At 41.7% G+C, this 26,751-nt stretch overlaps 1 long non-coding RNA gene across 1 annotated transcript in view; it reads right to left on the reverse strand.

The window, feature by feature from the left end:
- Positions 1-26,474, reverse strand: part of LOC149872098 (uncharacterized) — a 34,370-nt gene extending 7,896 nt beyond the window's left edge. Inside the window, exons 1-4 of the long non-coding RNA XR_016440578.1 lie at positions 26,334-26,474; positions 20,692-20,780; positions 19,444-19,521; positions 19,008-19,075 (exon numbers count right to left, since the gene is read on the reverse strand). This is a non-coding gene — a long non-coding RNA (uncharacterized LOC149872098). The remainder of the gene's footprint in view (positions 1-19,007; positions 19,076-19,443; positions 19,522-20,691; positions 20,781-26,333) is intronic.
- Between the last annotated feature and the right edge of the window lie 277 nt (positions 26,475-26,751).

A 26,751-nucleotide genomic window follows, 5' to 3' on the forward strand; every position in this document is an offset into this window, starting at 1 on the left:
TTTAGCAGAATTCACAGATTTATTGGAATCTGATAAGCCATGCTATGAGTGCTTCTGGCCTTGAACATGGGACCCCTGGGCTGTCAACTGTGTGTTTTAGAACCTGCACCTGCACCACCCCAGCTTCAGCCCAGTGATTTTTATTGAAATCTATGAAGTCACTGTAGTGTAAACTATCTGCAGGTTAAAAGAAAGTCTGTCTTGCTCTGTGTGGCTTAGCAGCCAATGTAGAATAAATTATGTGATCAACATCCTGAAGTTCTCATCCTGGCTCCTTCTGCTGATTTAGGTGAAAATTCAAACCTATTTATAACCTGCCACCTTCGTATTCTGTTTTGCCTCATGATCTCTGTATTAGTGAGCTTATGCTTTCAGGCACAATTTCCAGGAAGATAAGTTGCACACAAGAGATCACACAGACACACATTGGACTCTGACTTGAGTGCTACCCCTCTCACCTTTTTGACCTAAGGAGAGAGGTTGAAAATAGCTACACTTCTGCCTTTGTCTTGGAGCCTCTTCCAGCAGCTATAGTCTTTTGCAAGCTTTGTGTATCTGTGTGGGTGGTGGTGGTATAGCATGCATCCAAGAAGCACTGTGACATTGTTTTATTATTTCAGCTATTTCACAACTTTGTCAATAACATCTGTTACATGAGGCCAGCTTGAAGCCAGCTCACTTATCTCACATACAGTGATATTACTCACACAAAGCAGTCATTTACTGCATAGGGAGTCACACTGCCTTCATTAGGGCTACTCATAGCCTAAGGTACTGTTCAACATGAGTGAGGATATCACAGTTTGATCCTTTGAAGAGGCCCTTTGTTTTTCCTCAAAGTCAATCTTAAAATTACTTACTATGACTGTATTATGATAGCACCCAGAAGTGCTAATAAAGATCAAGGCCCCCTTATGCCAGTGAGCAGATATTGAGTAAAAACAACAGTGGTCAGTTTGAACATAGTGGAGGGAGAAGAACACAGTCATCCAGGTGTACTTTTGAACATGTGTAGGAGATCAATCCAGCCTCTGCATAACTGGACAGCTTCCACTGACTTTGGTAAAGTTGTGCCAATTTATGTTAGGGATGACCCTAGAAGAATGATGATTTTTCAGTTAAAGATAACATCTTTGTTTCTGTGCATATAAGGTAAGTCCCATGTTAAGTTACAATTGAGCAGAGACCTGGGAGCAGAAAGTAGCTGACTTTGGGGCCTCTGGCATATTTCCCCCACAGAATAATGAACACCTCACATTGATAAAAGGATTCAAACACTCTTAGTCATTGTAGCCTCATTTTTGGTTACCAGCTAGAGTTGGAACATAAGAAGACAATCTGAGAAGTCAGAGTTGACCTTTTCTTGATTAAAGCATTAAGCATTAATGTTGTATAGGAGGATAAGAGTACAAGATAGCCAGAAGCAGAGGACTATGAAGGTATGAGAGAGAGATTCTCCTTCCAACAACCCATCCTATCTGTTGAACATTTTCATGTCATCTCCAAATTAAGGCAAACTTAACTGAAGCCCAAATGAAACATTTGATTTAAAGCAATAAAACAACTTTCCATTATATCCATGTTATATCTGAAATGCCTAAGAGGTGACTTGCTCTGTGGAGGAAAACTTATATTTAGCTGTACAAAAATGGCAGAAAGCTCTTGTCTCCACTGGAAGTGAAACATGAAACTGTTTCTGTCACTGGATGTACATCAAATAAGCATTGGTGTGCAGTGCTGGAAAGTGCTTTGGAGACATTTTTTACATTAAAAGCTGGGCAAAATCCACAACACGTGTGGGTTTTGGTATCTCTTCCTACAAAGTCAAAGAAAACTGTTCTGTCTGTGTGAAAAGGTCTTCAGCAAAAGAAGATCTCCTGTAAATAAATCTAGATGAAACTGAATCAAAGTCTCATTATGATACTGCCATAAAACTCCAGATCAGGGATTGGTACCAGGCAATGTGCAACTATATAATAAAGGCAGTATGTGCCCTGAGCTTGAGATTTAAATAGAAGAATGTTCTTCCATCTTAGACAGTACTGAATTAATTCCCCAGCATGGTTTTATGGAACACTATGCTGTTGGCAGTTCCACCATCGTGTGCAAGCTCCAGATTGTGGAATCTCCTTCACTAGAGGTTTTTCAAGAGGAGCCTGGATAAGCATTAGACAGGAATGATTCAGGAGCAGCATCCCTGCCTTCAAGCAGAGGGTTGCACCAGATAACCCTTGAGCTCCCTTCCAGTTCTGTGAGTCTATGATTCAAAGATATAACAAATGAGGTCTTGACTAGCTGTAATTATTAATGATCCTGTGGAATTTACTGTAAGACCCAAACTCTTAGCTTGGTTGCCATGGACCTTTTAATTTTATCTGGCAAAGTTTCTCCTTCAGTTTAAACTGGATTGTCATGTACTACAGTGAACACATTTCATTTCAAAAGTGGCTACAGTATAGTTATTGTTAAAAGGAATCTTTATATCTTGCTTGATGCTCTGGGTTGTAAATTCTTATAAAAATGTCCTTGGAGACATTTACTTAAATCTAAACTTTACTGTAGATGTATTTCAGATCATTAGATAAAGACTGAATGCAAGACTGAATTTCTTAGCCTTTTCAGTTGTCAGAATGGAGTGCTCTTCTGGAAACAAAAATGCTCCACCAATAGGAAGACATCATAGCCCCATTCCCGAGCTGGGATGCATGGAAGTCTCATGCCCATTTATACAGTGGTAAAGTCACATAATGTATCAGGAACTATATTTAGCTGGATCATTTTTCTGATTAGATAATTTTACCAGGCTTTTTTCATCACACGCATCAACAAAACAGCCAGAGCACTAGATATGGTTCAAAGTCTTTTCATTAAGGGTCCTTTCATCTCTAAGATTTCTGGGTTAATAACTGTGACTAAAGTGAACTTTCCCCTAGGCAAGGAACACTGGCTGAATGGCCATTTATTCTTACCAACTCCATGTGGGAAAAGTTAAGCTTAACTAACTTGAAGCTAGAAGAGGATAAATACGTTGAGATGATGAAAAATTAATCAGCTAGTGCTGAACTGTGCTTAGCATCTGGGATGTAGGCCAGATTCCTAGGTGCAGCTCTCTCCTCTGCCATCCTGTCTGAACTAGTGGTAATAATGAGATGGAGAAAGAGAACCAAATGCTCCTTCATGCTGCATGGTTTTCAGCTAATTTCTCCCCTTTAGCTGGTAGGGGAAGTAAGGGCAATGACTTTTGCTTATTTTTCCCTTGGTTTGCTTTCTGTATGTTTATTTTATACCAACCTTAGCACAAGCGCCATTCCCATTGAAGATGTAGCATCCGTTGACTTCCATAAGGAATGGAATGGGCCCCACATAGAGAAGAGGTGTGTCACAGGGTTGCAGGAACAAAAGACCTGACCCCATGTTGCCAGGGAGACACTGGAGAGTGCCCAGGCAGGAGCATTTCAAATAGGAGGGAAGCTGGAGGGATTCAGGAGCAAATATTGAGAAAATAGCTCAGCTTGCTTCCGCAGTGACTGAATGGAGGCAATGGTACTAAAGAAAACATCTGAAGGGTATAAACTATAAGGAGGGAAAGGAGTGCTTATTTTGATGTAACAGGGTGCAATGAGGAGTAATTGGTAAAATTAAGAAAGGGGAAATGTAGGCTGAGTATCAAGAAGTGACAAGGAGACCTATTAGACCGTGGAATAAACTCCCAGGGGAAATGATAACTACTTGACCGAGACAATGAACTGTAAAAAATGTGTACAGTGACAGTTGAATAGGCTAGATGGGACATAATAGACCACTTTTGTCTAATTTTGTATGATTCCATGGAAGAGGAATAGGATGCTTACATGAACTAACTCATTTCTCTGCCTTATCCTTTGTAATAACCAATACATTCCAGGTTACTCTGAGGTTTCTGGAGCATGTACAACTAAAAATTCTAAAGATGCTAAAGCAAATGATGCAGAACTTGAATCCAGATTTCAAACCTTCTCCTAGAGTTCTGAGATGTTCAGACTCCAATAAAATCTGGGTCCCACTGAAATCAATGAGAAACTCCCACTGTCTTTAATGGGATTTCATCCCAGGTATGGCTCAGTGCTGCGCTGGGCACAAAAGAGAGATATCTCCTGTCTTCAAGAGTATTCAGGTGAAGAGACAAAAGAGTGAGGACTATTGGGTTTGAATTCTACAGCTTTCCTTCCAACGTTTAGAGCTGGTTAGATCTATTGTCTCAGCTGAGCTATAGCTTTAAACTCTGAGAATTTGAGAGGTTGCAGCACAAGATCATTGATCAAGCCTGGAAAAAAATAGCTCAGTAAAAAGTTTGTTAGTTCATGAGCATCCCAGAGCACATAACAAAGGAGAAATCCTAACTGGGTAGAATACTTAAGGGAAAAAGAAACACCAGAAATATACATATCATAGATTGCAAGGGGCTGGAAAGGAGCTTGTAGATCATCAGGTCCACTAGGCAGGAAAAGACAACTGGGGTCAAGTGACCCCAGCAAGGTGACTGTCCAGTCTCCTTTTGAAGATTTCCAGGGTAGGTGACTGCACCACCACTGGAAGGAGTTTATTCCACAGTCTGGACACCCTGACTGTGAAGAAGTTTGTTCTGGAATTGAGCCTGAAGCCACCTTCCAGGAGTTTGTATCTATTGCTCCTGGTCTTCCCCAGGGTGCCCCAGTGAACAGCTGTTCATCGAGTTCTTGATGTACTCCCCTGATGTAGCAATAAGCCACTACCAAGTCACCTCTCAGCCTTCTCTTCCGGCTTGTTGAGGGGGAAGCCCAGACATGTCTTTGTTGAAGTGCGGTGTCCAGAACTGGACGCAGTACTCCAGCTGCAGTCTCACCAGTGCGGAGTACAGTGGAAGTATCAATTCCTTAGTTCTGCATGATATGCAACAGTTAATGTACACAAACATGTTGTTTGCTCTGCTGGCCACAGTATCGCACTGCCGGCTGATGTTCACGAGATGGTCGATCACTACCACTAGGTCCCTTTTGGCCATTGTGCAAGTCAAATTGGTGCCACTGAGCCTGTAGGTATGTTGGGGATTGTTTGTCCCCAGATGGAGCACCTTACACTTCTGAGTGTTGAACTTCATCTGGTTCTGGTCCACCCAACTCTCCAGCCTGTCCAGATTCACCTGCAGCCTACCATCTGGCCACCCACTGAACTGTTGAGCAGTTAAGCCCACAATCTTCCAATTTTTCCACAAGGATATTGTGGGATACTAGATCAAAAGCCTTTTGGAAGTCTAGGTATATAATGTTGACCTTCTCTCCTATGTCCAGGTGGCAAGAGAAGGTTCGTAGAAGGAGATGATATTGGTAAGACAAGACCTACCTGCAACAAAGCCATGCTGGCTGTTGTTCAGAATCTTACCCTCAATGAGCATATTGCACATAGATTCTTTAAGGAGTTTTTTCCAGGATTTTCCCTGGGATGGGGGTTAGGCTGATTGGTCTATAGTTGCCCAGATCCTCCCTCTTCCCCTTCTTGAAGACAGGCACAATGTTGGCCCTCTTCCAGTCCTCATGGATCTCCCCTGTGTGTCACAATTTCTGAAAGAGTTTTGCCAGGGGTTTTGCAATGACCTCAGCCAGCTCCATCAGCACTCTTGGGTGAAGTCCATCTGGTCCTGCTGACTTATGTCTAGCTTTTCTAGTTGGTTTTGCAGCAGCTCAGCATCCACAGTGGGAAGGCTATCATTCCCAACATGCCCCCTGTGATCCTTTTCTTTCTCCTTGGTCCAGTGAAATACCGAAGCAAAATGGGCATTCAGGAGTTCATTTTCATTAGGCCAAGGCTGAATTTGGCCCTTTATTTAGTTAATTGTCACTACAGCCATGTGAGATTGATAATGTGATTCTTGTTTTACTGATGGGGAAAAGTGAGGCTAAGGAGGTAGGATTGCTAAGTCAATGGGAAAGCTTGCCCTGGCTTAGATTTCAATTGCATAAGTCACTAGACCTTCCTTGCCATGAGTTTTAGCAGTCAGATAACCTCCATGGCTATAGCCAGGTAGAATTCCATCCTGTTCAGCTTTCAAAGAACTCAGGCCTAATTTCCAAAGGCACTGAACAGCCTTAGAAGTTAGGGGAAGCTGAAGATGCCAGCACCTTTAAAAATCAGACCTCTTAACTTCTGTCTCTTAATTGGCATTTCTGGGAAATAGGAATCAGTATACTACTTCACATCCAAGACCTGCTTAGGCCTGTCTTTCATAGTGGCTGGTACCAAATGCCCCAGATAAAGATGTAAGAACCCTTAAGCAGATATGAGATAATCTATTCTGTTCCCCATTCTCATCAGGACACATCTTGATCTTGAAGCCTAAGAGTTCCTGAAGACAGCTAGCTTTAAAGCCACCTTGATTAAGAAGTACTCAGATTATTCCTTTGGTGAAAAATGGAAACCTATTGAAATAATATCAAAGCTCTTAGCTTGCCCTGCTTCTGGCATACATAGTAAAATGCCATCTGCCTGCCACACAAGGAGAACAAAACTGCTCACATGAGGCATGGGGTAAAATGGAAAAAAAAACAGGGAAAGGGGAGGGAGAGGTATGGAGGAGAAAAAAATTCAATCCTCAGCTTAGAAAAATCTAATTCTCTCAAGGTATATCGAAGTCTGCACAGCAGTTATCTTTCTGAGTGGCTAGAAGTGACCCAGTAATGTATACTTTAATAGCCTTGGTGAGATTAAGTGAGGTTTCAGTGATTGTGGTGGCATGCCCAGGTCACAATGTTGGCCCTTGTCCCTGTTTCCCAGGCCCTTGCAGCACAGTCCCACATGAGAGTTTCCCCGTGGCTGTAGGGGAAAATGAGCCTGACAGCTTTGAAGGAAATGTTTAATAAAAATTGATAGAAATGCCTGAGAAGGACACCATTCCATTATTCTTGCCTGGGGTAAGGTTATTAAGCCTCGATGGAGTCAAAGTTTCCTGTTGAAGTAGTTTGTGCCTGAGACACCAATGTTTACTGGGCTTAAAAGGGGAAGGGGTGGGATAGAGGAAGGTGCACAAAGGGAAATTGCAAGGGAAAGTAATTTGAATGGTAACTGATGGGAGATTGCTGATGGGAGAAAGCACAGATATCTGAGGAGGATCTCTCCTCCCAAAGCCAAGGCACCTTCCTAATAAGTAAAATATTCTTCTGAGTTGCACACAGAGATCTCATTGACTCCTTGACATGAAGCAAGAATAAGACTATCTGAGGTATAGGGGTAACCACTCAGAGAGGTTTTACCCCCAATTTTTACTGTCCCACTGATGTGCTCAATAATGTTATGGATTCATTTTTGCCTGACATTCAAAATGGGCCACCGAGTCAGATGATACGAATAATCCTGATACCTTTTTCCCAGGTGCAGAGCCAAAGCAAGGACAGGGCTGGGACAAGCCTTAAGTAGGAGCAGACATAGCTAAGATGATCTTAAAATTTAGTAATTCCCCATGCTTGTAGCTATGACAACTATCTTATTTCAGAGCCAATCCAGCACACAGTACCCCTTAAACAGAAGTGGCACATGGTTCTTCTTTGCTTCTGAATTCCCAAATAGCTGCAGGGGCCACTCCTGGTTCCACAACCCCATGTTTCTTTTTGTGTATGGCCCTCTTTTTCCAGTGTAATATGGGACTGAAGAATTCACCAGTACTAATGGGAGTTTGACTTGATAAAGAAAGACTCAAGAATCTACTGTAACATCCATTAATTTAAAGCCAGTTTAACCTCCCTCTTGTTCATTAACATCTATCATGTTCTATTTACCTACAACAGTAAACCCTGGATTTATTATCATCACATCAGAGGCAGCTTCATTATTTTTAGAACTGTTATGGAGTCTGGTTTTATTTATATGGAAATAGACATACAAACAATTCACTGTGAAGTACCAGTCAGACCTTTACTGGACATCAACCACTCTGTAGTGATTGTCCATGTGCACGCTTTTATCCCAAAGTAATTCTTACAGGCTACTTCAGTTTACTTTCAGCTTACTACAGGGTAAGGAGAGATGCATGGGCAGTTACCACAGATCAACAGAAGCCTGGTTAAGCCGTACCCCTATTTATCATATTGTAAAACATTTATGTGTCCCTCAAGAGTTAAAGGATATTGTATATAACACATGTTCTTCAAATGTTCCTAACATCACTACCTCTACACCTGGAAATTAATACTAAGCAATGAGGGGAAGGGACAGTCAGACATGTAGGATAACTCCTTAACTTGAAGCGTGAAGTTTAATATCTTTGCAAAGTTTGTGATAGCATTAACTATTAGAGTGGGATATTCCTGATATCTCTAAATGGGAATGTTCTTTTGGAATCTTGCTAAGTTCTTAACCTCACTAGTTTCCTGTGGCAGTAAGTTCCATAGTCTAATTCAGTGGTTCTCAGCCCTTTTAGACACCAGGCAACTCTTGCTAAACTTAAGGCACCCCTTGAAAAATGCCAGCTCTTAGCTTTCATTTGCTTTTTGACTATGGAAACTTCAATGAGCCCTCTGTTGCAAAGAACTCATAGTAGTTTCATAGTTCCATAGTTTCTAGGGTCGGAAGGGACCTGAGTAGATCATCTAGTCGGACTCCCTGCCATGGCAGGAAATAATACTGGAGTCAGACGACCAGTATTATGGCAAGATGTTCATCCAACCTCCTCTTAAAAACCACCAGGGTAGGAGCCAGCACCACTTCTCTTGGAAGTAGGTTCTAGATCCTAGCCGCCCTGACCACAAAGTAGCGCTTCCTGATATCTAGCTTAACTCAGAAAGACTGCAAAAGGCCAGAACACTTTTGACATTATGGATTCTTATTTGAAATCTCTGGGTGCATCCAGACAAGCATGCCTGTGTGTTTCCCCAAAGACAAACAGCAGCGGCACATAGTTTGTCCCTGGGGAACACCCATGCACACACACTCTGGTGTGTGGTGCATCAGGTTGCCCTGGGTGGGGTAGGGGAGGCTGGGGTCAGCACCGGGGCTGGCCGCAGCAGCCTTACCTGTCATGCTGAGGCCTTCTGGGCAGCAATCTGGGTGCATGGATCCTGGCTGGCAGCTGGAGTGTGGCTCCAGCTGGCCAGGCTCAGGTTTTGGGTGACCCACGCTACTGCCACATTCCGCCACTGGATCTCCTGGTGTCAAAAAACTCCACTGTGCTGCAAATTAGCAGTGTGGCAAATGCCTGCATGTGTGCCACATGCATTTTGCAGTGCCACAGATGGGTCTGGAGTGCCACAAACCACATGTGCACACTTGTCTGGATGTACCATCTTGTAAACCATTTGTAGGTGTTTGCACAGCTCACAGAGCTAATATTGAGCAGCATCCCAGAGCACCCTTAAAAGGATCACACAACATGCCAGGGTGCCATGCCACCATAAATGAGAATTAATGATCTAATTACACATTATGTGAAAAACCTCTCTCCCTTAGCTAGTTTTGAATATGCCACTTTTCAGCTTAATTGCATATCCCATCTTAGTAGGAGGGGAGAGAGAGAAAAGATGCTTTTCATTGGCTGTCTCCATACATTTAATTATTTTATAGGCTTTAATCATGTTTCCTATTATTTTTTTCCTTTCTGATATAAAACATCAGATATCACATATTTTCAAGCTCTCACCACAGGGGTGTTTTTTCCAAGCCCTGATTAATAATCATCAACCGTCTTTAAATATATTCTAAAGTTCTGCACTGGGGAGACTAGCACAGTACACTGTATTCTTGTCCTTAGCCCTGCTGCCCTCTATGTGGGAACATAGAACAGAGAATATGATGGGGTATCCTGAATCATAAAATCAGGGGTGTCAAACTCATCCAGCCCTGTGGGCTGGACTGGACCCACAGACCAGTCTTGCATTCAAGCATTTGTCCTGGAGTGGATAGTGTGGGCACCATGTGTGGCCTGGTCCTTCTCTGGCCACTCCAGGGCTGCACTGCACAATGTGCAGCTGCCTCCACATGCTGTATGGCTCTGGAGTGGCATGCAGCCACTCCAGGGTTGTGCTATATGCAGTGGCTGCTCTGCCACTCCAGAATGTGGACTGGAGCAGGTGCTGCATGTGGCGTCAACTGGTGGGCCTTGTGTACTGCCTTTGGGTCACTCTGAAGCCCAAGGGTAGCACGGGGGGCTGGATAATACCACTCCATAGGCTGGATCTGGTCTATGGGCCACATCTTTAACACCCCTGCATTCAATCAAGTTCCCTGCTATTGCAAGCAAACATATCAGGTAATTACTTTAATAAATATATCATTTTAAGTCTTAAAATCACTTTGGTTTCTTGCCACTACTACTCCAATTGGAAAGCTTTTCCAGAACTTCACTTCTCTTTTGATTAGAAGCCTTCTAATTTTCAGCCTAAATTTATTCCTTGACAGTTTATAACCATTTGTTCTTGTGTCAATATTGTCCTCTAGCTGAAATAGCTTCTGTCTCTGTTGAGTGTTTACCACCCTGATATATTTATAGACAGCAATCATATTCCCTTTCAGCTTTCCTTTGCTAGGCTAAATGTGCCAAGCTCTTTTAGTATACTCTCATAAAATAGTTTCTCCATTTACCTGATCATCTTAGCAGCCCTTCTCTGCACTTATTCCAGTAAGGATAAGTCTTTCTTGAGACTGGATGACTAGATCATATTTTCATTGTTAATGGCCAAAGAAAAGTCCTTTCTTCTCTTACAGAAAGAGGGCATACTTTTCAAGGGATTTCTTATGGAAGTAAAATGGCTCTTCCACAAGAAAGTTAGATCAAATACCCACCACAAAGTTCTGCCTCTTCGCAATATGACTTGAATACCTGCACTTCTCTTGGGTCTTGAGGACACCTAATATCCCACAGTTTTTTGCTTTCCCATATTCCTTCTAAGGGAGAAGAAGAGAGAGCACTGGCTCCCCAGTAGCCTGCCCCATGGGGACCCTGCCTTGACTCAGTTGATTGGCAGGAGAAGGGGGCATTCTTCTGTGGTGGAAACCTTCTTGGAATGGATTCCTGCAGTGGAAGAATGCCCCCCATCTTCCCCAGAACTGCTCTAGATTGGCACCACGGGGAGGCAGGCTACTGTGCCATGGTGGCAAGGCTAAGAAAGCCTTGCTTCTGCAGGAGAATGCCTCCCCACCCCTGTGGTCCTTTGGGTCGGCCCAGAGGAAGGAGCGCACAGAGCGGGGGGTTGTGTGACCCACCAAGTCTCCTAGATTCTTCTCTGTAGTGCTGCCATCCAGCCAGCTGTAACCCATATTGTATTTGTCTTTTTGATTATTTTTCCTGAAGAATAGCATCTTGCATTTGTCAGAATTGAACTTCATCTCGTTGGCTCTAGCCCAGCTTTCCAATCTGTTAAAATCCTTTTGAATTACTTTCCTGTCCTCCAGTATGCTTACAATCCTTTCCAGTTTCATGTCCTCTGCAAATTTGGTCAAAAAGATGTTTATTTCAGCATCCACATTGTTAATAAATGGGTTGAACAGCAACAGGCCCAGGACAGACCCCTGTGGGGCTCCACCTGATACCATCCTGCCATTCTGGCATGGATCTTTTTATAAGTACCTTTTGCTTGTGGCAATTACCTATCCACCTTATAGTAGTTTTATCTAGCCTACATTTATTTGTGTGAAGGTCATGTGGCACTTTGTGAAAGCAGTGCTGAAGTTCAGATATACTGTATCTGGCACAATCCCTTCACTCACCCAGCTACTTACTGTGTTGAAGAAGGTCAAGTTTGTCTGGCATGATTTGTTCTTAGTAAATCTATTCTAGCTGGTTGTGATCAGGCTTTCCTTCTCCAGATGCTTGCAAATGACCTTCCTTATGATTAGGGACCTACAGAAATTGCAGCAGAAGTGGGCTGCATTGCAGCTCCTTTAATTTTGCTGTTTCCCCCACACACTCCCCCCTGAGGATTGGGGATGAGGCCCTGCTGCCCACCACTTGCTGCTCACTCCTGATGGGTAGGGAGGCAAAAACCACGGTTTTAAATATGGCAAAGTTTTTTCCTTCTGCCACTGATTGGCCAAGGGGTCCTGGTGGCCCCACTGCTCACTGTTAACCAGCCAGGAGGTGAAAACTGCACCATATTTAAAACCATGGATTTTGTCTCCCTACCATTCAGGAATGAGCGATGAGTGGTGATTCCTCTCTGCCAATAAGCGGCAGGGGGAACTGCAAGATTAAAGGAGCTGTTGCACAGCCCACTTCTGCTGCAATTTGATTAGGTTCCTACTTATGATATACTCCAGTAATTACTTGGATATCTAGGTGAGGCTAACTGGTCTATTTCATGGATGCTCTATTCTGTTTTTTTAAAAGAGGGTTGCTATTTTCCCTTTTTCCAGCTATCTCGCACCTTGCCTGTCTCCCATGTCCTTGTAAATATTTTGTCAATGGCTCTGAGATCTTGTATGCTAGTTCTTTTGGTACCCTGGCATGAAATTCATCACCTGATTACTTGAATTCATTGAAACCAGTCAAGAGCTCTCTGCCTCTTTTGTTATCTCAGCCCTCAGCTTGTCCCATTCCTTGTCCAAGTAATCCTAATTAGCTGGCTGATTGCAGCTTAATTTTTTTGTGAAGACTGATTTAAAGTAGCTGTTGAAGAGTTCAGCCTTCTTTGCATCTTCTGTTAAGAGCTCACCCTAGCTATTTAACAGTGGAACCATACCTTATTTTCTGGCCAGCACATTTATATATTTATGGAACCTCTTCCTGTAGTCTGTAACTTCCCTCATCACATGAAGCTCATTTTTTACCTTTACCTTCCTGGTTTTATCCCTGCATGATCTTGCTATTTCCTGACATGTTTTAGTGGTACTTTCCATTGCCTACATGGAAATGGAAGTCCATTACATTCCTTTGTAATTTCATTACATTGCTTTACTTTTGCATTGAAGGCATTCTAGAAGCTCCTGGTGTGGCCATATCAGTCTCTTGCCATTCTTTTTGCGCTTTCATTGTGTTGGAACAGCTTCTTGTTGGGTTTCCAGTACTGAGCTCTTTATGAACTTCCAGCCCTCTGGCACACCTTTTTTCTTCAGTCTGTCCTCCCATGGCACCATGCTAATTATTTTTTTTAGTTGGTTGAAATTTAACTTTTTAAAATCATTTTGCAGTGCACAACAGAGGCAGATAGAGAGCGCACAAAAATGAGAATGAAAACTGAATATTTAGATACATGGTAAACAAGCGCAATGAAAGCCACAGCTTCACGTTTTTTGAAGCTTCAGTTCTGCTGACCTCATGCTTTCCCATCTCAGGATAATAAATTCTATCATATTGTGATTGCTTCTTCCCAAGTTTCTCATTACCTCTGCATCTTCCAGCAGTTCTTCCCTACTAGTCAGGGCAAGATCAAAGATAGATGATTCTTTAGTTATATCCTCAACTTTTTGGAATAGAAAGTTGTCCTCCACACAAGTTAGGAACTTGCTTGACACCATCTGTTTGGCTATGTTAGTCTTCCAGAAGATATCTGGAAAATTGAAGTCTACCATGAGTTCCATCTAGTAACTGGTACATAATTTTGTTATCTCTTTGAAGAGTGCCTCATCCACCTGTTCCTGACTTAGTAGCCTAAAATAAATTCCATTGTATCACTCTGAATATATCACTACACTTTTTATCTTAACCCAGATACATTCTAATCTGTTACCTGCTTCCTTCTGAACTAAAAAACAAGTGTATGTATTTTTGACATACAATGCAATGCCATCACTTTTTCTCCCAACCTGTCCTTCCAAAATGTAATATACTCCTTGATGCTGATGTTTCAGTTGTAAGAATTGTTCCACCACGTCTCTGTGATATGATCACAGTTCTTTGACTACAACTTCCAGCTCACCTTGTTTGTTCCTCATACTTCTCACATTCACATTTTGAAATACTTGTTTCTGTTTTGCAAGTCTTATTGCTTTCCTGTGGCAGGCAAGAAAATCTACAGAATCAGAATTCCCAACTGTGTGTCATGGGCACTATAGTGTTCATAACCTATGTAAAGGCCTGGGTAGCTATAATATCTATCACAGTGGCAGCTGTGAAGCTCTGGCTTTGGTTGCTTTTTTTTATCATGTGTCTAAATAGCCAGTTTGCATTCTCATTTTCACTCTCTCTTTGCCTTTTTCTCATTGTGCACTGCAAAATAAGAGTAGATTTTAAAAAATCAACCCTTATTCTAAATGGAGGAAGAAATAAAGATGACAGAATTTCAATAGATGTCAAAGTTCCTGCAGAACAAATACATTTATAATACAAAAAACAAGTATTAAAGCCATAATTTTGAAGCAGGGAAAATATACATTCAGAAAGCACTCTTAAAAATATTCCCCTGCCCACAGGCTCTCCTGTGGAAGGTAGGGATAAGTGACACAGTTTTAACTTCTTGATTACTGGCATTGGCTCTTGTGGCAATGTTCAAAAAGTGATTATGGTCTTATGCAGACCCCTTAACAGAGGGTCATATGAGCATAACTTTGATATGTAGAAAGGAAGAACTAAAGCATTACAGGTATTGCAGACTGGCCTTGGTTGCTAGGGTGAGAGTAGAGTAGATGATCATTTTCACCTACTGCTTTTTGTTAGGCTCCAAAAGTGGTACTGCATTTGTTTAAGAAAATGAGGATAGAATAAGCCTGCCTGACCTTGCAGTACATGTAAATTACTGATGGAGCAATCTCAAAAGGGCTGCCTTCTAGGTGAAGGTTTGGGTTAATGCTTATTTCATCTGTGTGTCACATTAAATGCATTTGATTTTGATGGATCTGATACTTTCCAGCCTGCAACAGACTTGCCAGTTTGATTGGAGTGCAATTGATTAGCCTGAAGTTGAAGCCCGACCCTGGCTGAACTGTGGAGATTCCTTGCATGCATTTTATACATTATTAATATGGGAGGAGGGGGGCAGGGAGACCGAGCAATAAAGATGTTTAAAGATGGTGTTTCAGGACTCCCAGTCTGAACACTCTTTCAAATGACAGGATTCCATCCTACTGGATTATTGACCTCCTGGATGGCAGCTAATCTTTTGGAGCCATTGCATCTGATCCTGTAAAATCCTTACACACAGAAAACTGCTTGCAGCCCCAGGTCAGCACACACATTCACTCTCAATATTAAAAGCCTTTTCAGAGGACCCTGTCATGGAATCCTTGCATAGGCAAAATTTCCAGTGACTTCTGAGCAAGGTCTGTTGGCCCATGGTTTGTTTGAGACAGGTTTATTGAGGAAATTGTCTTGGTGGCCCTTTGACATTTTCTTTCTACAAACCTGAGCTGGGAAACTGATGGGCATCACAGCTAGGATGAGCATGTAGGTCTCATCATTGCTGTGTATCTTCACATCACTGCATGCTTTAGTGCAAGCTGCTATCTAAGCCAAATACAGTTCAGCACCAAGGTACACTGGCAGATGTATATGAAGAACAGAAAGAGGACTGGAACAGCAGAGGGGCTGAAAGTCTGTGTGCAGGTATGCTGGTACAATGGTGTGTGACAAGGGCATTGCGCTTGGCAATGCAAATCTTAATATATGTCTCTCAAAAAAGGAAAGAAGTCAGTGCCTGGGCACTCTTTAAAAGAATTCCAGTCCTTTGGTATTGAAATGTATGTGAATTCCTTTGGCTGATGTACAGAGAAAGGTCAGGGAACAGGTGCAGTGAAGGGTACCCTGGGATTTCTACTGGCCTGCTTGAGGTCTATCAGTAATTTAGGAGGCAACAAACAAAACATATGGAAAGAGGAAAATCTGCCAAAGAACAAATTCATTCCTAACAAAAAGGGGATGTAATATTTAATTCCTAGGAGTGGAAAAGAGAGTGAGACAGACGGAAAAGAAGACAGGACAACAGAAAAGCCTGGCCAAAAAATACAAATCACTGGTGTGGATTATTCTGTAGTAAGGGCAACTTTGCGATCATTAATCCTCATTAGTGTCTGCAGCTCAGTTGGCTACATTTATTTAAAGGCATGGCTGTGGGACTGTGGTTATGAGTAATTCAGATGTCACTTTCTAATGTTAAATATTGTTAATACTTTTATAGCAATTTCACCTTTGGGTTTGATAGTCAAACTGTAAAGCATACCGGGCCAGTTCACCCTGGCATACACCCAGTATCCCAAAGGAGTTATATCCAGGATGGTTCAGTTGACTTACTCAAAAGCTGGCTCCATCACTAGTAGTTCCTTGATTACTGAATCTCCATGCATCAGAGAGCACTATGCCAATTAAAATGTCTCTCTCTACTGGTATTGGGCTTATCAAACAATGACATCAAGTTTGTATTTCCTGCAGGGTTTATGTGCTGTAGGGGCTCATTGGAAGAGTTGTGTGTGGGATGATTTGTTTGTGTATAAAAAAGATGCTGAACATCAGGTAAGCAGAAAGTGAAAGCCATTGTGTTTTCCAAGTGTTTTCTGGGTTTGCTCTAGATTGATTTTATTAATTAAAAAAGCCATTTTTTTTCATGCTAAGGACAGAATCATTCTTGAGCTGAAAAATTATGCAAGACTATGCATGAAGGAAGCATAAACCTTTCTTCTTTTAGAGGCTCCTGGGTGTTTTATTTGACCTCTACCATCATCCCCTGGAAATAGCCCTTGTTTTACAGCTGTTGGTGGTGACAGAAGCCAATTGGTGTAATATATTCAGAGAACAGATGTAGCCAGATGCACTTTGAGGATGATGATTTAGCTACAGCTTATTCCCAATGTCTAAAATTTGGAATGTATCCAGTATGATCATATCAAGCTGTGATGAGGCTTAATAAACCCCACAATGATGAGAAAGAGTTAATGGGAACCTGGGAGCTCAGTTAGTCCTGACTGCTGCAGCTGGGTCAGATAAATGAGTTATCAGCTGCACCTGGAGAGGAGTAACAGTTCTTTAAAAATGCTGTGCAGCTATTTAGTTGGTGAGGATTGGGATGTATGTATGTATGTATGTATGTATGTATGTATGTATGTATGTATGTATGTATGTATGTATGTATGTGGTGTTGGCAGTAGCTTGGGAGCTCTAAAAAAAAATGGGAAGCTAGAGTAGTCTTAGATGGGAATCAAAGCTTTGAGTGGGTAGAAATGACTGAAATTTAGTTGGGGGTTTTGCTTGACTGTTGTTAGGGGAATCTAGGTGGGAAGTCTTTGGTCTTTTTACTCTGAGAAGAAAAGTTGAATTCATGAAGTAGCTGAGACTTGAGGAAAACTTGATCTTACAGACCTTTAGTTGGGTGTAGTCCTTCTGCTCTGCAGTACATAGTCTTATGAACTCCAGGAAGGGGAGGGGATAAACATGACCTGGCTGGAGGGCAGAATCTGTAGGTACATGGCTGCAAACCAAGAACAGCAGACTGATGTGTGTCAGATGAGGGTGTAATTTCCCATGCTTGACTACTATTTGTCCCATGAACCAGTTAGCAGGATTTTGTTTTTCCTATTCCTTTTCCTATTTCATTGTGCTGAATTTGTACTGGTCAGTAAGGAGATTGTTTGAGGAAAGAGGTAACTGAGAAGGGTTGCTTTAAGGCCTGGAAAAGTATAAATGGACCAGTGCAGTAGGACTGACTGTGCTAACTGAGGAAACCTTTAGTGAAAATTCAGGGGCTGGATGGGGTTATTCACATCCCACGCAGTGCTGCTAGCCTCAAGTGCCACTTTTCATGGTATATCTTGGACTGTAATTGTTTATCATCCCAAACAGACAAACCATCTTCATGCAGGCTGTTTAGGTCATAAGATGTCACCACACCTGACCATCAAATCCATCATGTTGGGCTAGCCAACAGGCAGTGCCTCGTATTACAAAGCATGTCAAAGTGGCAGCACTATTTATCTTTGTTAGATGTGACAGATCACTCCTACAGCTTCAGATTAGTCTGCATTGACACAAGCCCTATATATTATGATCCATCGGGGAGATCTCCTTTTGAAACCTGACTTACAGCTTCTGTAGCTTGAGGATTTTTGTTTTTGTTGTTGAATTTGGAACATGGTGACCATGTACAAGAAGGAAAGCATCTTTTGAAATGCTAAACTATAGCATTTCATAGCTATACTGCTGCTCTGTATTCCTAGCAATTCTCTTTATTGCTGGATGGTTTACCCTCCCACCCCCTGCCCCATTATTTTTTTTTTTTTAATATCTTTGAGTGAATTTCATACTGGTAAAAGTTGTAGGCTTGACAGCTGGGGGAGTGACTGCCTCTGTTTGTTCAGTGATACAGCCTGGTGCTAAGTTTCTGTGTGCATCAATTTTCTGTTTCATGTTGTTAAACCAGCCTGGAGGGGCCACCAAAAAGCAAAGAGACAAGTTTGGTCTCCACAACCCTTTCAGTGTTTAGACTCCCTGCTGAGAGAGACAAAGTTTCTAATTAAAATTATTATTTTAGTGTAGAGGATGCTTTTCCCTTGGGACTTAAACTAAGACCTATTGAACTAATTTTAAAGCAGCTGTCACATCTTTATCTGTTTGTAGCTGCCTTAAAGGAGCAAACTTCATTTAATGACCAAAAAAGGAGAGTTTCTTTGCTACATTTATGATTCAACTTTCTTAGCTAAGTATTTTGGAATGCCTAGCACAAGGCAAAACTTGTTCCCTTTTTTACTTCGTTTTTCTCACTCAACTTCCATTGATGAAATGGCAGCTGGAAGGGTTAATGGATCAGCTATACTTACATTTCTGGCTTAAGAAAAGCATGGACATAGTTCTCTTAAGGTAGTTAGCATTTTACAAAACCTGAGATGGGAGCAGAGCTGCCGCCTGAAGCAGGTTTTTAAAGAGCAGTGAATGCCTGCTGGGGAAACAGAATATTCTGTTTGCAGGTTATTTTGCTTATGTATCACATACTCCTTGTTCAGTAATGCCCCCTCATCTTATATTACCAATTCTGTGTGAAAACAGAGTGGTTGGTGCAGCCACAATCATCCACCTCAATCCAGAATAATTCTACCATGATATCTGCAATTCCCCCAGATTTGCACCAGTATCCCAGACAGCCAACTCTGACCTGACTGAAGAGTCTTTCATCGGTTGCCCACTTCTGGTATCTGCGTGTGCACTTCTTTCTCTCTTCATCTGCAAAAATCATGCAACAGTTTTACAAAGTGCCAGGGATGCCTATGACACTGATGCAAATAATATGAGTATTTAATACGTAATAGCCTCAATCTATGTAGAAGTCAACTGCAGTACCACAAACTAAGCATCTTGGATCTTAGCTCCTAACTGTTTGAATTGGTAAGAGCCAGTGAGCCTAGTGGAAGTGGAACAGAGGGAAAGAGGATGTGCAGAATGTGCCACATTCTCAATGTTCCTGCAGGGTATTTATGTATTGTAATCTCCATTTTGCAGGGAAACTGAGGTAAGGAGGTCAGCAGCTGCAACTGTGATTAAATAATCTCCTCCTCCTCATTTGTGCACTGTTTTCAACACCTGTTTATTACCTCAGGGTGGCTGAGCCATTGATTCTTCATTTGTTTCAATGGTGACAGGTTGATATGATGTGAGAGCTTCACTGGAGGCTGGGGAAGAAGAAAAGAAGGGAGAACAATGTTTTATTCAGCTACGAATGCTGCTTGATAATGAGGGCTATGGAGAAAACTGCTGCCAAAGTGAATGGGACAGTGGCAATGCAGTGAAGAAGGAGGAAAACTATGTTAAAAACTGTGATACCATAACTTGGTCCAGGATGGGGGTGTCAAACATACAGGTAGGATCTGGCCTGTAGGGCTTTCCACCACAGCTGCCAGCAACCAAGGTATAAATACCACTGCTACTCAACACCCAGAGATATGGCTGCTGGAGCCACAGTATCCCTAAATATGCAGCATGCATCCCTCTGATTGCTGCCTACACTGATACCTTAGTTCTGGTTGTTGTGGCTTTTGGGGGTTGACTAGCAGGGGTGTTAACTCCTTGGCTGCTGGCACACAGCAGCATTGGTGGCTGTGGCTAGAAGCCCCACGTTCCTGATGCAGGGCCAAATGAGTTTTATATCTCTGCTCCAGACATGCATACTGCTGCATTCTCAGTGTTTCCCTTCCTCACAACAAACAATCCCCCATTTTTTGTGGCTTGTGCTGGATGAATGGTTGGGACATAGGATTTTTGGCTAACTTGGCTAAATTCAGGTGATTTTTGCAAAGATGGCCAAGGAAGCATGTGAGGTACAACAGCAACAAATTTGCTGCATTTCAAGTCCCTGCTCCAAATTGCAGCAGTGTTTCAGTTTTTCAGACATTTCTAAAAGTTTAGTATGGGCAAAACAAAGTCCTTTCCTTAACTCTGAGAAATGACTGAATTGTTTAGATGAGTCTTTTCCTAAAAAATCAGCCCGAGGCTGACACTTGACAGAGAATTTCAGCCCAAATAGTTAGTTTGGCAAACTTAAAGGCAACTGAAATTGGGATCTTATAATGGAAAATGTTGGCACCATCATCTCCACCTATAATAACAGTTTGGTTTAGGAACTGGTTCTGGTACTCCCGCAACCTGCCATCTCTTACTGTTTGTTCAGAAAGAATTATTTCTATTCAAGAGGAGCTCTTGTTCCTTCCTATGGTGGGGGATGTAGTCATTAACTTAGCTAAAAGGTGTCCAACAAGTGAAGCACAGAATTATTCACTGGAAGGTGGTTAAATACCTGAATGTTCATTAAAGTGAGGTAGCCTGGTACACCTCAAAGTACTTACCCGGGCTGCTGACAACTGGCTTCCTGGTGCACTCATCAGTGCTGGCATGTGTGTTTCTGCTGAGGCATATGTAGTACTGTCACCATTTTCTTGAAAAGAAAAAGAAATTTATAAGCTGTGAAAGATTTCAAGGCAATTTTTAAAAATATTCTGTTTGGAGGCAGTTGTGTTCCTCTATGTGCATGAGATGAAGGGCAGGGGGGTGGGAGACCTGGGTGTTATTTTTGATTTTTACTATAGGCTTTTGTGATACCCTATATGTGTCTCTATTCCTCACTCTTAGAGGAGCTGAATACTCCTCTTTGAATGCTCCTGGTCTAATTTAGGTTCAGTGAAGCTATATGAAAAAAAAAGTAGTTGGGAGTGTGGCGTAATGATTCAAAGATGAGGGTAATAACCAGGTCTTCTCCTGATGCTGACTTTGCCACTGGCTTGTTGTGTACATTTGGATGAGTCACTTTACTTCTCCTTTGTTGGCAAATGCATGGCATAGTTGCAACAGTTTCTGGTCCTTTATCTAATTACCTGAGGAAGTGGGGGAATCGGACAGCTTAAGTGGGTGATGTATAACTGTGTGATGTTGGGCAGGTGGGCAGACTGCTTAAATGGGCAGTAGGGGCTCTGTGAACAATGCAACCCATACCATAAACATGATAAAACTCGTGAAAACTGGGGATGCTATAGGTCCAACAAATAAAACATCCTGAAAGGGATGAAAACAATACCTGGAAGGGGGGAGAAGGGGTGCAAATCATCCATAGAAGATCAAGCAAAGAGAACTGTGAAACCTTTGCCCCACCTGCCAAGAAGAACTGCAGACCCCAGAAAACTCCTGAACACCTGGCTGCAGGGAAACACTCTATCCTTGCGACTACATTAGACTTGCATAAAGTTTCTGTTGTGTCCTAACTTAGGCAAAGTTTTCTGTTGTTTCTTTGTCTTATGCTTAAAATTGTAAATTGCTATACTCGATAAATACTTTCTTCAGAGAACAGATTATTCTTGTCCAAGCTGTTTTTGTGACTTTAGTGCTATCATCTAAATTCTGCTCTAAGGTTTGGTAGCATTTTTGGGTTCAGTTCTGGCCCCCATCTGTAAATAATGACTGGCCCTATGAAACCGCTCACATGCATAATTTATTTGTGCCTTTGTTCCCATAATCCACGACTATGCATAATAGAAATGCAAATTCTCTTCAGGGAAGAATTTTAAGATAGAGGATTAGGTCAGAGTTTTAACCAGGAAATATATGAAAGTTTATGTAGTGGTACAAAAGTCCTTTAAATTTAGATTAATTTGGCCTTTTGATAAACAACCACAAAAGGAAAATATTGCATTTCTGTTGTACTGAACTGAACACAAAGTGAAAGCTTAATGGGTATAAAGGCATCAAAAGAATAAGGTGGAGAACTAACTAGCTTTCTTTCTTTTTTTGCTTGAATTACAACAAATAAATGCTGTTCCTGATTTGTGATATCTTTTAAATGTTAATGAAAAAATCAGCTAATTCCTGATTTGCTTCTTGAGCCTTATTTTCCTATGAGGAGAGAGATATGGTATTATCTGTGGATATACAACTTTTTCCCCAGAGTAGAAAGAATCAGACACAATTATTAAAACTATTGGACTCATTTCTGATTCTGAGTGATAAACAGCTCTGTGATCCTTTAACTCTAGGCTATTAGTCTGAATCGAGCATATTTAGGTGGTAACGCTAAGTTACAGACCACTAACAGCTCTTTGGTAGTCTATGCGATATGATTTAATGCATCACAGTTCATTTAGGTTAGGCTAGAAACTTTTTCCTGAATAATAATGGCAGAAAGGAGCATGATTTAAAAAAAAATTTTTTTTTAAAGCAACATTTCTATACCATCAGAAACCTGGGTAATTTATACTGGCACAACAGTGTGTTCATCTCAACGCAGATACTTGTGCTCTGAGAATCCATATAATGCTATGGCAGCAAAATCAATTATTATATTATCCTCCCCCCCCAGGATAAGCAACACCTTCATGGGATAGTTACACTGGTAAACTTTGCCTAAGGTAGAGGTGGCTGCCTGGAAAATGTGTTCATGTTATCAGCACCACTGTTTCAGCTGGTAAATGTGCTCGCAGACACAAAAGTAGGGACAGAAATGACACACAGACTGGTATAAGTGATCTGAAACCTGTTTAGATCTGTAACACAACAGAAGTTCAGTGCATGTCAGCTGCTTTCAAAATGGCCAAAACTGGTTTAAGATAAACCTGGATGGATGTAGTATCAGCCTTAACTGATTTAGGTTAAATTGGTTTATTGAACTTCTGTCCCAGATCAAAGAGAACTGAAAGTGCCTGTTTCCTATCCATCAGGTTGAGAAGGAGGTGTACATAGGAAGATGTCACTCAATCCTTGACACACCTACCAGATTGGTAGACAGCTATCATACTGTCTCTTAGTTATTCGGCCAGCTCCCCCTATTAGATCATACTTCTAAAATGTCATTGACATTTGGCTGAATGACCTTGTTAAATGTTTGTGTAACTCACTTTTAAACACCTTCTTAAGGTGCAGCGTTTCCTTGAGTTTCTTCTGTAGTGAATTTGTGCATCAGATGCCCTTTAAAGGGACATATCCAAAACCCAGTGAAAACAGGGGCAAGACTCCAGTTGAACTCAGTTGGGTATTTAGAACTAAAATGAGCAAGCCCAAATAAGGCTTTGTGAACAGCTTTACAATATGTGGAATAGTCCTGGATCTAAATGCTATTTAACACAATGAGGAAAGTTGCATGTCTGTTCAACCCTGGAGACCTGAGCTCTACTTTAAAATCTAAAAATAGCCCATACCACAAATTAAAAGGCAGTCTTTGCACTGATTTTTAGAATGGGGCTTCTTACCTTTTTCATGTCATAGTTTAATGACACTTATATAGGCTTTTCTATGCCTGCATAAACTGGTGGAAATAATTACATGGTGTTAATCTCTACCTGAGCTAACTGTGCTGGAAATATTGATTTGTATGTTTGTTCTCTGCAATAAAGCTCATCTTATGAATTACATAATCATTTATTATGGCCACAGTTTCTGGTTAGAACAGTGAATGTAATGTAACTGACTGGAAATGCTTTAAATAATTTACGCCTATTGCTATGCATAAATACTAAGTAAACCTTAGTATCTTTTGCTACCTGAAAATCCCACATCTTTATCGGGGCTGGACATCTTAAAATTTTGCCCTGATGAAACCTGTTTTTCTCATCTAGATATTTAAGCACTTCTCAAGTAATCAATAATAATCTCTTTTTTCTTTCTCTGCAGCTTTATCTAGATTAGTGTATAATTGCTATTGTATATATGCTCTTTGTGCCGAGATCTTGTGTAATGAAGGCTAAGTCAAAATGTACTTTTATATGAGTTATGAGATCTATAATGGGGCAGGGGCTAACATCTGCATAGTGATGTAAATTGTGTCTAAGTGTGGCATAGTAAGGCTCTCTGATCATCTGTCCTAGATCATTTTTATGAGGAGTCTTTTCCTTAGTCCTGCCACCACCTCCTCTGTTTCCTGCTACTTGTGAATACCCACATCCAAGAGCTGCTTTGCAATTATACAGACTCTGATGTTACTCACAGTTTACAATAACCAGTTCACTAAACTGCTCTGTCACTTTGAGCCCACGTAAGAAGCAGACTTGCCAAATTCTTCTTATGCCTATTGTATTGCTATATGATTTATACAGTTAGTATAGCATCATCCAAAGATAGGAAGAGTGCCTAATCCATCTGATAGGCATATGGGTGACTTTATATGCTCCTGAGGTATAAAAGAACTTGTTTTTAACAATTATAAACTGTTTTAAGGACAGGAAGTGAAGCAGAATACAATAGCCATCTGAAACTGGAGGGACATTTTTCAGAGAGGTAGACTGTTATTCAGCTGCAATCTGCTCAGCACATACAGTTCACTGCATTGAGCTTTTTTAAAATTGAAAACATACAATCAAGACTTCAATGCAGATCCATTTTTAGACTTTCTGAACAAATGGTCCCAGGTCTGTGGTCTCTCAGACTTTCCAATCCAATGCATTCCATTTACAAGTAAAAAAAAAAAAAAAAAAAAGACTTTTCTAATCGCCAGTCCTTCAGTCTCAGTCTGAGATGAGATTCCCCCTGCATGTTGTCACGAGACATAAAGGTTCTGCTGCCCAAATTTCTAGCTTCAGTGACATCTGTGTAACTCCATCGGCTTTGGTGAGGTCGCCCAGGTGCAAGGGAGTGGAATTTAGCAAATAAACCTGTTGGTGTAGGATCTGGAATGCTTCTGGCTGTGGTGATTCTGCAAGACTACCATCAATCCAAAAGCATTCATACCATATCCATATTACTTACTCGGCAGATCTAAATCAGATGTGCCCAGGGAACAGATCTATTGGTAGAAGGAGGAACCATTTTTGCATAGTAACTTTTCAGGGTCCAACTTCACTTTTCATCTAAATTGAAAGGCATAATTTTGGGGCACTGGGTCCAATGGACTCAGAGCCATTTTCTTAATTTTTACCACCCACTTCTGCAGCATAGCAGATGCATCAGGATTTAATAGTAGTTCAGTCTTTGCTCAGAGGTCCTGCCTGACGGGTTCTGTTTAGTTAAGTGAAAAGTTAAAAAGAAGAGACATGACAAAAGTTCAAAAACTAGCGAGGGAAAAGATGGTAAATCTAACGCTCAAATTTATCCTTCCTCCTAATAACAGAATAAGGGGACAGTGATTCCTGTGTGTGTGTGTGTGTGTATCTATATATAATTCAGAGTCTATTCATAAGTTCTGACAAAATAGGTTGTTACCTACCAAAGATGAATGAATTAGTGTCTAAGGTGTCACCCTATTCTACTGTCTGTCTGAGGGGATACTTTTTTAACATTAATTGTTAGAAGGTGCTTCCAGGCATAATCCACCAATTAAAATGATGGTTGTGAGAATGTCACAGATTCCCTGGAGGAGCACTGGCTTAGGACATTCAGCTTTACACAGTCTGTTGAAGTACCCTTGGAAGCCGGCCCAGCTGTAGCTTCTAGAGAAAGTGCTCCCTAGGCTTCCTGGATTCCAAGACCTGAGCTGTTGTTTCTTAATGCCTCTGGATATCCATAGCCCCCTAGGCCGTGTCCAGATGACGTGGCCATGCAGTATGTGTCTCTGCAGACATGTCTGTGGTGCTATGCTATGCACTGCACATTCAGCTGTTCTCTGTGCTGCAAGGTAGCAGCACAGGGTTTGTTTTTTTTTTTTTTTTACCGTAGGCAATCCTGGGGTCAAAAAAACTTGTGCAAAAAAAAAAAAAGTGAAGCTATGTATGTGGGGGCAGTGCACAGTACCCCAAACTGGACCCTGGGTGGCTGGAGCCACTCTTTGGCTGCTGGCTAGGCTTCAAGCTGCTGCAGCCCTGGGAGGCCTCCAGAACCCTGGTAAGGCTGCTGGGGCCAGCCCAGTGCTAGTCCTAGCCTCCCCTACTCAACCTGGGGTATGCCTGCATGCCAGAGAGCACGTGGTACAGGCATTCCCTGGGGACAGGTACTAGCAACATAAGATCTGATGCTGCATCTTGTCCCTGGGGAAACAAACATTCATGCTTGTGTGGGCATAGCCCTAGAGTCTTACCGTCTGGCTTAGCTCCTGGAGAGAGACCTCACTTCAAAGTGCTGGAGTGCATCTGATGTCACATTAATCGAAAAAAACCTTTTATTGGTGAAGAACACCACAACAGGAAGAGTCCTTGGGCCCTAAAGTCCAAGCAGTCTCTGTCAGCAAATCCAGTCCCAACTGTTCTCAAGTCTCTCAGGCTCGTCTTCTGCCTATTTTTCTCTCTCCTTGTGTCTAGGAGTTTCCTTCCTGAAGACCCTCTCTTTGCACTGTACTTCTCTGAAGTGCCTTCCTGTTATCAGAAACAGTAGGATGCTGAGTTAAAGTCCACTTGTGCTGGCATAGGCAAATAAGTTCATTATTGCTTTATGGCCCATTCTACCCTAATAGAGCATGCAAGCAGGTCCCCACAGGTCTGCCTCCAGATACAGTTTAC

Source organism: Crocodylus siamensis, chromosome 2, assembly GCF_052110815.1.
Source record: "Crocodylus siamensis isolate JL-2025a chromosome 2, ASM5211081v1, whole genome shotgun sequence".
Lineage (NCBI taxonomy): Eukaryota > Metazoa > Chordata > Crocodylia > Crocodylidae > Crocodylus > Crocodylus siamensis.